This window comes from Talpa occidentalis, unplaced genomic scaffold (genome assembly GCF_014898055.3).
Source record: "Talpa occidentalis isolate TD23 unplaced genomic scaffold, MPIMG_talOcc4v2.1 talOcc4.4, whole genome shotgun sequence".
NCBI classification, from domain to species: domain Eukaryota; kingdom Metazoa; phylum Chordata; class Mammalia; order Eulipotyphla; family Talpidae; genus Talpa; species Talpa occidentalis.
The window spans coordinates 20210989-20219748 of NW_023604295.1; the positions used below are offsets into that span (position 1 = coordinate 20210989).

General features: G+C 40.4%; 1 long non-coding RNA gene across 1 annotated transcript; it reads left to right on the forward strand.

The window, feature by feature from the left end:
- The first annotated feature begins 1728 nt into the window (after nucleotides 1-1728).
- Nucleotides 1729-6483, forward strand: LOC119256761 (uncharacterized). The gene is made up of 3 exons (XR_005127881.1): nucleotides 1729-1753; nucleotides 4316-4415; nucleotides 6368-6483. It is a non-coding gene; the product is annotated as an uncharacterized LOC119256761 (long non-coding RNA).
- The last annotated feature ends 2277 nt before the right edge of the window (nucleotides 6484-8760 follow it).

Genomic DNA, 8760 nt, shown 5'->3' on the forward strand with positions numbered 1-8760 from the left:
AGTGACCAGAAGTAAAAGATATAGAAGCTGGGAAATGGACTTACAGAAACAGAGTCTGGGCATAATACCAACGGTGTCCACCACAGTGATGGAGTAAATAAAGAACCCAACCAACTCGCCATTGAGACCTTTAACCATATCCAACTAAAATGTAGAGGGAAAGTCATCCCAGGTGATACAGGTCCTAGCTGGCTGCTCCTTGAGGTACAGAGTAGACACTGGAAGGTAGAAAGGGGATCTGGTGAACAAAGGGAAAATAATTAGGACAGGAAGGATAGGTTCAAAATTTTATGTATATTGATTTGGTTCTTAAATTCATATAGTGATAGCTTGGAAAGCAATATATATCTGTGTATGTACATGTACATGTAATTAACATTTACTATACTAATAACCATGATATGATAGCATGGATTGTGTGCTTAATGTTACTTCTGCAACTTCAGACCAGCTTCTCTAGGACTAATTTCCCATTTAGAAAATTTTAAACACCCCAAATTCAAGCTTCCTATTTCCCTCAGGGAACAGTTACTACAAATAACATGCCAAGTGATTGAGATGAAAAGAAATTCCTCTGAATTTTACTCGGCAGTTGTAAACATTCGCTATTCTTTTTGCTCAAGTTCCAGGTACTAATGAAATACAAATTGAAAGGTATCCTCATAGCATCTTTAAAGAGTTTAGAGTTAAGAAGGCATTGATATTTGTGGTCTTAAGAAATCCTGAATAAAATTATTGTTTCCTGCTTTTTTTTTTTTTTTAGCATATTTCATGTATTTGATTTCTTCTTAGATATTTAGCACTAGTAGCAAAATAGAATTATTGGTAGGTCAAGAATCCAAAGAGCTGTAATGAGTAGTAAGTTTACACTGGAGGAAATAGGCCAGGTATCAGGTTTTGGGTGATGTAATGATCATATAAATGACTATATCCATGACACCAATGTATAAGGATTAACTGTTACAATAAGCTGCAGGGGACACCAATCCCAGTACTGAGAAAAATTGCCCAGGCCTCCGGCTAAGCCCACTTATGGTCTATCTTAATCTGGTTTCCCTACGGATGCTCACATAGACATATATAGACCCAGTGGAATGTATGTAATGTATCAGGAGCACCTTTTTTTTTTTTTTTTTTTTTGGTGCCAGTAATAGAAAACTTAGCTCATATAAACTTAGGTATAAATGATGATACATTCATTCCATAAATATACTGGAGAAATGGCAAAAGAGCTGTGGACTTGGGGTGTCTCAACCTTTGTCTTTTCTTTATTGATTCTCTCAGCGTCAGTCTTTGAGTTGGTTTCATTTCTCTGATAGGTTTTCCCCATTTGAAGGAGACATAGCCAAAATCCTATCTCTGGTTTATTGCTACTAGGGGTTGAAGCTCACTCTTTTTGGTGCCAAGTGAAAAAAATACAAGAGAGGGATTTGATTTCCCAATTTGAGTCAGGTGTTAACCTCTTCGTTAATCATGGCCAAGGAGAAAGATTACTCTGATTGGACCTCTTTGGATCACATGCTTACCTAGTAGGCTATTCTGACTGGGCATCCTTCATACTGTGCCCACCCTTCTGCCAACCAGTGGCATCAATAATGTGTATTGTGAGAGGAGAACAGTTTCCTTTGAACCTTGTTGAAGTCATAAAAGGAACAATGAAGAGACTGGCATTCAGGAGTATACTCTATAAAGTGGATATGACTATCTTCATTTTGAAGTCTGAGAGGCCAAGGACTCATTTAAGTTTACAGAGGTAATAGTGGCAAAGTTGTGTTTGATGAAAGACTGTATTATATGTCTATATGATAGGGATTAAGATCTCAGACCCTAGAGCTTCCATATGATCCAGCAATTCCACTCCTAGGTATTTACCCAAAGGACACAGAAACATTAATTGCAAAGGGCACCTGTACCCCTATGTTTATAGCAGCGCTATTTACAATAGCTAAGCTTTGGAAACAACCCAAATGCCCAAAAATAGATGACTGGATCAAGAAGATGTGGTACATAAACACCATGGAATATTACTCAGCAATCAAAAAAGATTAACACATGCAATTTGCAGCAACATGGATAGAGCTGGAAGGGATCATGCTCAGTAAAATAAGCCAGAAAGAAAAAGAAAAATACTGGATGGTCTCACTCATAGCAGGAATCTAGAAAACCTAAATAAGGGACCAGGAAAAAGAATAACTATAAGAAAGAAAAAATCAAAATCAACAAAAAACTATGAACCAGAGACACACTATTGGGGGGGGCAGGAAAGGAGAGATAGGGGTCAAAATAAGGGGGTTGCAATTGTATGGGGAATATAAAAATAAAATTAAAAAAAAAAACTCAGACCCTAGCATCACACAAATGGGACCCCAAATTTTAGCTCTGCTACTTTAAGTTTATAGAGGTAATAAGTGGCAAAGTTATGTTTGATGAAAGACTGTATTATATGTCTATGTGATAGGGATTAAGATCTTAGACCCTAGAATCACACAAATGGCACTCCAAATTCCAGCTCTGCTTCTTACCAGTGTAGTTTGATTATTTTACTTCTCTGCCTCTAGTTTCTCAACACAAACATAGGCATAATTATAGTAACTCCCTCATAAAATAATTGTTGGTTTAAGTGAGATAATACATGGAAAGTACTTTGTGCTGTGCCAGGCATCATGTATTCAATCACTGCTTAAAAATTTGCTATTATTAGTAGCTAGGATTTGAACCAAAGTATGTTTGTTTCACAGCTGCACTTAAGTGGTTAGTGAGTGCCAGGGAATCACTGCAATTACTTTGGTCTGTTCTCAGGCCCAATAACTTTGAATTTCTTACCCATGACCCACATGCCAATGAACTGAAGTTCTCACCCATTACCACCAGTGAGTGAGCAGTGAGATCACTACCAATTACACAATGGGCTTGAGAAATTGACTGGAATTCCAAGGCAAGCCTCAGAAGTCAGAGATTCCAGTTGAGTCCAGTTATTAGAAGGCATGCTGTCTATTTACCTACAGAGCTAATGAAGTCTCCCAATTCAGAATGTGTAAGCCATCTGTGTCCCAAGCCCAATTCTGTCAACTGTGGCCTATCACTCACTCATTCATTAAATATTTGTTGAGTATTGTGTTTGATAGTTATGTATCAAGAATCCCTCCTAGTTGGAAACCAGAAGGGGATTGAACTTTTGAATAGAGGACCAATCAAGGGAGGAAAGTTGCAAATATATATAATCTGACAAGATTCCCCTTGAGACTAAGCTTGAGGAAATTTGAAAAAGTTTCTTAGGAGTGAGAAGTTGAAAATGAAAATTATGTGTAATATCCATTGTTATTAACTCATGGTGTATAACAATTATCAATGATACTCTTTTAAAAGCACAAAATACACTATTTGCATTGGCCAAAATACTCATGAGCAAATTACAAAGAAAACAATTCCGGTAAAATAGATGATACTGAATGTATTTGCTTGAAAGATTCTTCAGTTGATAACCTGTGAAGAATGCCCATTACTCCTAACCACAGTTTATTTATAGGTATTAATTAGTTATAATAATATTTAGTGGATCCATGGATCCTTTCATCCCTAATTTTCAAAGTGATTTACAACTACTAATTAGTTCCTCCAACAAATTTGAAGGTAACTTTCAGCAAAACTTGCACCAATGCTGAGAATACCTTACTTAGTTTTGGACACAGACCATAGTTTTGTTGCCTGAAGCCTTGGAATGAGGAGTAGTCATTTTCCAAATTGTACTCAGAGGGAAATTGTACCCAACAGAGGGAAACTCTTCAGATGCTGTCAAAGTAAGAAAGTCAGCATATGTCGGAGGCCAAATAGTGGTGTCCTTTACAGCTGGCATCACCTGTTGGGTAAATCACAACCTATGTGGAGTTACAGGAAAATATTCTCTGGACTCCCTAAAATGCCCAGTATCAGTTTTCATAACAGGAGGGAGGTGTTCTTTTCAGTGATTCAAATACACCCAGTGTTCAGGCTTGGGGGTAGTAGTGGGCACAAGAGCCCAGTTACCAGACTGTCAGTACTGGTTCCACCAGCGCTTGCTATCCTAGAGTGAGTCACTTTACCCTCTGAGTCTTTATTTCTTCATCTACAAAATCAGTTTGGAGTTATTTGGAGCTGTATGTCACAAATGAGCAGCCCGCATGACAACATTGGCTAATAGATGTGTTTTCTTTGGCTCACTACAGTGTTTTCGAAAAATGCATGTACTTCTGGTTTGCTTCACCTCCCCCCACCCCATTCCTTGTTACCTATACCTGGTCTTTCTCACTCGTTTATGTCACTTTCCTGGCCCCTGTAGGTACTTGGTTTGCAAAGTCTGAGCAAGATGATTTCTGATGCTGCCTGATACCCCAGAACCCAAACTAAGTCCTAAGAAGTTACTAAGCTTCACTAGTCAGGTATGAAAATTACAGGACTATGACGCTTTGAGGGAGTTTTCCTTTTTTTTTTTTTTTAACTTCATACTTTCCAGACTCTTCCATGTGGGTGCTGATGACATAATCTCTTATAAATCTTCCTATAAATCTCTGAAAGTAACAGAATTACCTTTTGTATTTCTTGGTCATAGCAAACAATATCACACAACTTCGATCCCTGACTTATTTTCTAATTCTCTCTTCTTGACTTTTAAAGACCAGCTAAGGGAAATCACCTACAGGGTGAGGGAACTCTTGTTAAGAGCAAGACTTGAATTAATGATGAGAAAGAGAGGAGGTGGGAAAGAAAAAGTAAATGTTATGGGAGACTTCCTTTTCCACCCCCTTCTTTCCCCTCCATGTTCCCCCCACACACACAATTTTAAGTCAGAATCAAATCTTTTTTTTTTTTTTTTTTTTTTTTTTGGGACCCTCACCGGAGGCCAGGGAACGAACCGGTGCTGCAGAGGGTGCAGGCAGCCTCACAGTCCAGCGCTCAACCGCTGCGTCACCAGGGGAGGCCCAGAATCAAATCTTAAAAGCAAGAAAATAATTCATAGGATTATCTTTTTTAGATTCCCAAACTTCTCGACTCTTTGCAGCTCTGGCTTTTAAGCATGCTGTCGAAGTTGAGTTGGTTTCATTTAGCTTCCTGGCAGGGCTCTCTCTCTGCAGGGAATTTGTTCATGTTGACCTGAGGGCACACAGCTGCCATGGGCCCCTGGGACACAGACTCTCTGTACAATACAACCCTGTGTTGTAGAAATTTCCCCACACATGTCCTCACACAGGAGTTCTGTCATTAAATTGGTCTTGGTCATGGGGTGGAATGTACCAAGGGTGGGGAGAAAAACTTCTTTTTCAAAAGCTTTCTTTTTATGAGCATTGCTCCCCTGACAGTTTGGAATTTTCTGTTGTAGCTAAAAAAAAAAATATTCTCTTAAACACATCCCAGGCAGTTGTATGTGCTCAACAATCTGTTGGCCAAACTGATAAGTGAGGCAAGAATCTGAAGGGACCCAATTGCAGATTAAAATCAAGAAGCTGATTCCTTGAGCCACATAATAGTTGTTGTTTAGCAACTTTCCTTTCTTAAATTGTAAGTTTTCTGCCTGATAATAAAACTAACCATGTTCACTGTGGAAATCAAAGGGAATAAATAGCAATCACCTATGACCTCGCCACTCAAAGATTTATTTTAGCACGTTTTCTGGAGTATATCCTGTGCATAGGAATAGCTTTTTTTGATGTTGCTGAGATCATACCAATCTCATCTCTTAAAGTCACACTTTTCTTTTCACGACATAATGAAATCTTTCTCAGGCAAGATAGAAGTCTTAAGTCATTTAATTGATTTATAATACGATTTTCAGTGGTTTCGGGGCAATGAGGACATTTGTCCAGAACAATAGAGAGAGAGTCAATACATCTTAAAAAATGTTACAGGTTATAGCTGTGCTGCACCTACGCTATGGAACAAAAATCTCAAATTCTTGTTCCTGTATCTCTTAGATATGATTCTAGCCATCTGCTCAGATTCACCATTAATGAAAAGTACTTAGGAAAAGAATGAGTTTTCTATTCCTATTATTAAATCTAACCATCCTCTGGGATTTCACTTTGAACCACTAGATTTTACAGCAGCCTTGGGAGAGGTCCTGCTATGCCCCACATCCTAGGATTTTGTCCTGGGACTATAAACAAGTGGTTTTTATGGAGGGAGGGAGGGAAAGAAGGAGGGAGACTATACTAAGGGAAGGAGAACAGAAAAGTGTTTATTTAGTGTTGAAATTAAATGAAAAAAATTATGCTAAAGTGACCATATGTTCAGCCTCAAGCTTTAAACAGATTGTGTAGCACCATCTAGAAAACACAGCTTCACAAGAGAGTCAGTACCCCATAAACACATTTCCTTTGTTATTTCCATTTTCAAGGTGAAGTCTCCAGGATGAATAGTTGAAGAATTCGACAAAGTGGAAGAATAACAATACTAGGGGGCATGTCTTGTTCTGCTCAGCTGACCCCCAGATCCAGATGCAGAATGTACAGACACCAGGCAACTCTCATGGCTGCAGCAGGTCCAGGGCCCTTTGTCCTGATTCAAACATGTGCCAGAACCACACTGGTGATGGTCTTTCCCCAGATGACCCCCCTTGAACCCCTAAGCAATTTAGAGAGGAAAGCAAGTGAAATGCAAACCAACTTCATGAGGAGTAAGAACAATGATGTACCCTTCCCCAGACCAATGACATTTCTCAAGATTCTTTCATCCAATTTATTCAGGCCTTGAAAAACAAGTGACTTGTCTGATAGTGGGCATTTATTAATAAACATGGGGTTAATGCTTAAGAATTTTGCTGAAATGTGAACATAACATGTGATCTACACCCAGGAGAGGGAAGGCAGGTGACCCTTTTCATTTCCTTGGATGAATCTCCTTTGCTCCCCACTCCTCAGGAGGTGGCACTGCTTACTTGTGTCCTGTTTCAGTTGCCAAATCTGATTGAGGCAGAACCCCCACCTGTCTGACACTTGAGGATTGTCCACTGCCTGACTGGCCCCATTCATGTCCACTTGTGTGTGGAATGTTATGGAACCTGGGTCTCACTGTCTCCAGGCAGAGTCCCAGAAACCCCCATTCACCCATTCTTTTTTTTTTTTTAATATATTTTTTAAAGATTTATTTATTTATGTTTATTTATTTATTTATACAAGCACTGGGTACAGTCAGAAGCGCGGGAGGGTGAGAGAATTCACCAGAGCCAGAGCGGGGAGCAGAGCAGGCAGAAGGACCGAAGGACACTGCTGAGGGGAGCAGCAGGCGGCAGGAGAGGTCTGCGCGCCATGTGGGACCCTCCTCCAGTGGCCAGGGAGCAGCCGGGGATCGAACCGGTGCTGCAGAGGCTGCGGGCAGCTTTGCAACCCAGCGCTCAACCGCTGTGCCACCGGGGAGGCCCCATTCACCCATTCTATCAGACTCAGGGCCATGTATCATACTGCACATCCAGACCTGGAGATGTACTAACCTAGGGGCTCTTCTGGAAACTTTTTCCCTCCAGGATTTATTTATTGAGATAATAGATTTATTCAGAAGATGGAAAATATTTTTACTTATTTTTTCTTATCACCAAAACAAAATCTGTTCCTTGTAGACTATTTGGAAAATAAAGATATGTATCAGGAGGATAAACAAGAGGAAAGAGAAAAATCCACCCACTTACTAGAGATAACTAGTGTCAATACTTAATATCAATTCTTTTTGACACATTATTTGTGTGTGAGTATATGCATAATTCCCTTTACTTTGGAGCCTGTATCTTATACTTAATATATGATGAGCATTTTTTTGTGTGTCATTAAATATTCATCCCTCACCAACAGCATGTTCTGACAGTGCCGGAGGCTGCCTCGCAGTGACACCAGCTCCAAAGGGAATGTCCACTTATCAATGCAGCTACGGAGCGTTCTGCTAAGGAGATGCATCCAGGCACCTCAAAACATTGGAAGAAGAGATTTTTACAGTTAGACACAAAATGACTATTTTCAAGGCTATTCATGCTTCTTATGAGAACCTTCCTGTGGCAGAAAGCAGAGCAAACATGACAGACTGAAATCACCACACATGATAGAAAGGCTGAGACAGCAGCCAAGCGGCCTGTGCATGCCGCAGCTTTGTCTGCTTAGAGGCGGAGGACAAGGGCTGCTGTCCTTTAGCCGAGCCACACCAGCCATCCCAGGACTCTGGGATGTTGGGCTAGTTCCATCTCCCTAACTCTCCCTTTTGAATATGTGGAAGCCAGGGAAAGGACTGACTACTTTCTTGAAAGGAGGGGCATTAGAAAAATTAATCTTTACCAAGAAAAGATAATTGTCGAGTCAGAGAGAAGATGCAAGTCTGGTACTACACGGAACTCAGAGCCCAGAGCCTGTGAGAGGAGAGATCGCATTTCTAAGACTTGGATTTCCAGGAAAATTAAAAACCTGTCATAGCCCTGAACCCATAATGCCAGACATTTCTGCTTCTCCACAGCTACAGACTGTTCCACTAAAAAGTAAACCCGGAGACCCAGGGTGAGCTTTTCTGCCAAGTGCTCAGCACACTGCTGCTGCTGCTCCATGGCTGCGGCCTCAAAAAAAGGCCCTGTCATCTCCCCGCCCCCCCGCCTTGTGGAGGAAGACCTTCAAGGGCAGGACATCAAGATGGAGCAGAGAAGGGCCGTGCAGTTCTATTTTTCTGAACACAAGATCTCTTTCCCTACTTTGGAATCAAGCCAGGCCAGAACTGGGAACTTCCAGAGTTCCACAAACATTTCCTTGAGAGTTATTT